Source organism: Piliocolobus tephrosceles, chromosome 6, assembly GCF_002776525.5.
Source record: "Piliocolobus tephrosceles isolate RC106 chromosome 6, ASM277652v3, whole genome shotgun sequence".
NCBI classification, from domain to species: domain Eukaryota; kingdom Metazoa; phylum Chordata; class Mammalia; order Primates; family Cercopithecidae; genus Piliocolobus; species Piliocolobus tephrosceles.
Window position 1 is genome coordinate 137516324 of NC_045439.1, and position 4792 is coordinate 137521115.

Below are 4792 nucleotides of genomic sequence, written 5' to 3' on the forward strand. Positions count from 1 at the left end.
GATGAAAGCTCAAAAACACACACACGATCCATGATTAGGATAGTAGCTTCTCTGGTAGTTGGGCTAGAAGTGAGAGGGGCCACAGGAGGAGCTGCTAAGATTTCATCTTGATCTGAGCTCAGGGGACCCCGGGTGTGACCACCTGTTGAAAGTCATTGAGCTGCACACATATGACCTGCATATTTTTCTGCATGTATTTTATACTACAATTAAAAGTTTTAGTGGTTGGCAGTGGCAGAGGAGGGGGGAAGTGGGGAGTGATGGCTTAGCGGGTACCAGGCTTCCTTTTGAGGTGGTAAAAATGTTTTGGAATGAAATCGCGATGATTATTGTGAAACACAGAGAATATACTAAACGCAACTGAAAGCTATACAGGGCGAGCATCCCTAATAAATTCAAAATCTGAAATGCTCCGAAATCTGAAGCTTTTTGAGTGCTACCTTGACACCAGAGGTGGAAAATTCTGCACATAAAGTACTTACCACAAACTTTATTTTCTGTATAAAATTGTTAAAAATATTATAAAAATTACGTGTAGGCTATGCATATAGGGCGTATATGAAATATAAATTAATCCCATGTTTAGACTTGGGTCCCATCCCCAAGATATCTCATTGTATACATACAAATGTTCTAAAATCCAAAAACATCCAAAATCTGAAACACTTCTGGTCTCAAGTATTTCAAATAAGGGAATATTCAACCTGTCCTTTCACATGGTTCATTTTATGTTATGTGAATTTTACCTCCACAAAACTTTTAAAAATTAAGATTTTAAAAAACAGAGACAAAAATAGAATTCTCTGTTGAGTTGAGAAAAGGATGGAGCAATAGACAAAGAGGGGTAAGCATGAATTAACCACAAACTGTATGTCACATAAGCAAGAGATTATCTGGCTGTTGTGGCCTGAAGGAAGGAGGAAGTTTCACTTGCTTTCATCCTCTCCTCCATCCGATTACCCATGAGCTAGGCCTGTGTGGAAGGAGAGAGGAGAGTGGAAAACAGAATTAGAGTCATCAAGGTTACCCTTCATCCTCACATCCTTCCTTTTGTTATCTCCCCACAGAGTTTGGTGGGTTTCAGGGCCAAGGCAGACCTAGAAGAGATGTGGCAGGTGCAGCGTTGGAGGCAGATTAAAGGAGAATAATAAAGATAATCTTCCCACTGACCCACTCATCCATCCTAGTTCAACAAGGTAGCTCCCATTACAGGGGTTATTTTATTTATGTAGCACTGAGACCCAACAATGCCAGCTAAATCAGGCATCACTCTATGGCCGATCCCAAGGTTTCTTTAGAATTGTTACGCTCAGCCATTGCTCCCTTAATTTTATATTACTAAAGATAACTCTGCTTTGTTTGACAAAAATGCATCTGGAGTACAGAATCTTAAAAGAGAATGTGCCCAGATGGTAGAGGTATTTAAGGAAATACAGTCTTCCAGTTTGGAAATTTGTAACCCCCTCTGATTTCATTTGTATGCGTTTCCAACTCCCCCTGTTTGTTGCCCTTACACCCTGTTCAAGTTGCCAGGGGAGTTGTGTGGTGTAGCCATAGTAACCATGAAGCCTCCCTATGCTACCCCCACCCCCCACACACACACACTTCACATGCTTCACCCACCAACCATAACTCACTCAAACTCCAATAATCACTTACATCCTGAAAAGGAACTTAAAATAACAAATACCAAAGTTGTATGAACCTCCACATGTTGTGTTTTTGTCACTACATCTAATTGCTATTCACACCAAAGGTAAAAAATATAAATGGGATTCAGTGGCAAATTGCTTACAGTTGAAGACTTCCTTTTTAATAGAGAGGAGAATAAGGATTTGCACCTTTCCCCCTCCGCTAGAAGGTGAGTTGAAATTGAAAGTGGCTTTAAAGATGTGTTCCTTCCTGATTGTCTTCCTTTTCCTTGCAGTAATAATTATTCTTGGCTAATAATGTTGGCTTTTAAGGTAGGTAATTAGTGCTTCCAACACAGTCATTGAATTTCCTGAAAGCAAAGACCTGCATTCTATAATCTGGGTCCCCATTAACTGACCAAGGACTGAATCTCAAACTACCAGAGGCAAGAATTCCCCTGTATTTGCATCAGTCAGACCACACCTGGGTTGGGGCAGCCAGTTCTCAGGAGACTGATTTCAGGGGAATAATAAAGAATAGATCCACATTCAGAGGCAGGAGACCAAGTCAGTGGGCAAATGTGCACTCTGGATCTTAAAATGAAGCCATGGAGAATTAGGGAGTCATTGATCTAGAAAAGAGAGTAGGACTTTAAGTCCCAAAGTCCGAGTTTTATGTGAAATGATCTCTGAAAAGCAGAAAAATGTCTCCTATAAAAGGAGTATCATTAGCCAGAGAGGTACCTGCCCCAGGTATTCACCACCCTCCAAAGCAAAGGATGGGGAAAGTCTCACCATTTGTTCTGAGAAGCCCCTGCTCCCTGCAGTGACTTGCTGAATTCAAGAAGCCCTCCAGGGAAGCCATCCCCATCTCCTTCTCACTCTCTTGGTCTGTTGTTTTTCTAGCCTGGGTTACCCAGAGTAGAGCCTGAGATAAAGGCTTATGTGACAGTAGTTTCTTTGAAAGGGTGATTCTAGGCAGCAGGGCTGAGGACAGAGAGAGCAGGAGGGAAAGCAAGCCGACACCAGGATGCATTTGCATTCTCCAATGGGCCCTCACTTTGGGACCACTTACATCTCATGGAATCACCTGAGAAGTCACAACCAAGTCTCTGGAGTAAGAAAGGGAAGGAAGACATTTACTGATCAGATCCTGACCCACATTGGTCCAGGGGTCCCCCAAGAGACATAAGCTCCCCTCCATTTCACAGCTGAGCATTTGTGAGTATTGAGCAATTCTTTGGGCATGCCACGCTGTGTGACAAAAATCCCTGAGGCCGAGGCTGCAGGAAGCTTGTCAAAGCCTGCATAGATTGACTGCCACAGCAGCAGCCATTTAAGTAAGAGGCAAAGCCAAGAGCACGTGGGGTGGTGCACAGGAAGTATCTCACACCCTGCAAGAGAGTAAGTAATGGGTGGGGCAGAGGTAGGAAGATGCCGTTCTGGAATTCACAGTCATTTCTTGAGGGTATAGTAGTAAAGACCTGACTGCCCATATCTGACCCAGGGATGCAATTTCCTATTTCCTTCTCTAGAATCTTCTTCAACTACTATCAACTGGGCTTGATTTACATCACCTGAAACTCTGCCTGGATCCTCAGACACACACTCTGTCTCCCTCTGACCTGATGGAATACATGAGGCTGACCCAAGCCCATTATTTAAGATTCTGGACTTTTTCTGTTTCCCGCTGTTGGAGGAATCAGAATCTTTAAACACACCCTCCTTCTGCAGTCCTAGAATTTCTCATGATGACCTTCCTCTTGCTTCTATGTGTACCACCAGCTGTCCCCTTCTGACCTGGCCTTGATCCATGACCTGGCCTCCTCCCCTTCTGTGTTCTTCTGTCCTCCTCATCCAAGTCATTCTCTTCCTCTTCTCTTCAACTTCTTTCCTTTGGGCTAAGCTTCCATGGGGGATACCCTATATGCAGTGTAAATTAGATCTGAGAAGTCAATGCAAATGCAATATTGATTTTTTATGCAAGATTAGTGGATAGTCTATGTTTTCACTTGCTGAAGTTCCTTTAACAAAATGAAGTTGAAGTTCTTTAATATGAGGCAACCCCAAAAAGCAAATACATAAAGATGAAATCATAAAGACATGTAATTCTAAACCAGCCTATTGGTGTCTCACATATTAACTTAGACTCAATGAGACCTGAAAAACAGAATTTTGAAAGAGGCATAATTTCTGCTAAACTTCATTCAGTCTCCCTACATCTCTATTTCATGGAATAAATCCCAATTTCCTTCATTCTTTACATAGCATGTGGTCACCTGTAAACCGGGTCTCATTTACAGTAATCAACTGTGATTCCTAGTGCTTTTCCCTGGCTATTAATAAAGGTTTTCTAATTCCATTAGGTGTTTCACCTGGTTATTTCTGAAAGTTCACAAGGAGTGACAAACATTTGCCTGTAAGTGTTTTTTCCATGTTCTTCTACCCGCCCTGGTTCACCACATTGATATTACTACCCCCTACAAAGCCACGTGGAGGTGATCCTTCCACATCATCACCATTGCTATTTGGTGTCTGTTCCACTCCAGCGAAAAGTAATTCTTTCATGCAAACTAATGCCAGGAAGGTCCATTTCAGGAAACATGCCAGGATTCACATGAAGATAATTCCCAGGTCCCTCATCCATCTGTCTTTTCTGGTCTCCTTCTCTGTGTGCTCATCTTTAGCTGTGGTACATTCTGGAAATGGTGAGGTCCCTTCAAGCCAGACTTAGAGTACCCTCATTCTTTCACTACACTTTCTGGTGACTTTTCTACTTATTCAGCACCAGGGGAAAAAGCTTCTATTGAATGCATGAAACATGAAACACTTTTTTTTCCTTAGAACTATAGATTCAAGGAAAAAGAAGGAGAGGAGAGGCAACTCACGTTTATGAACAACAGGTGAGAAAAAGGAGGCTCAGGGAGCTCCCTCACCTGCCCACGCTTACCCATGTGGAGTCAAGATTTAAACCCAGGACTTTCCAACCACAAATCAATTCCTCTTCCTCTCCCTCTCCCTCTCCGCCCCCCCCCCCCCCCCCCTCCCCCCCCTTCTCTCCCTCTCTCTCTTCTCTCTTTTTTCTCTGTGTCTTTTTTCTCTCCCTCCTTCTCTCTCTCTGTTTTCTCTCTCTCCCTCTTTCTCTTTTTCGGTCTCTCTTT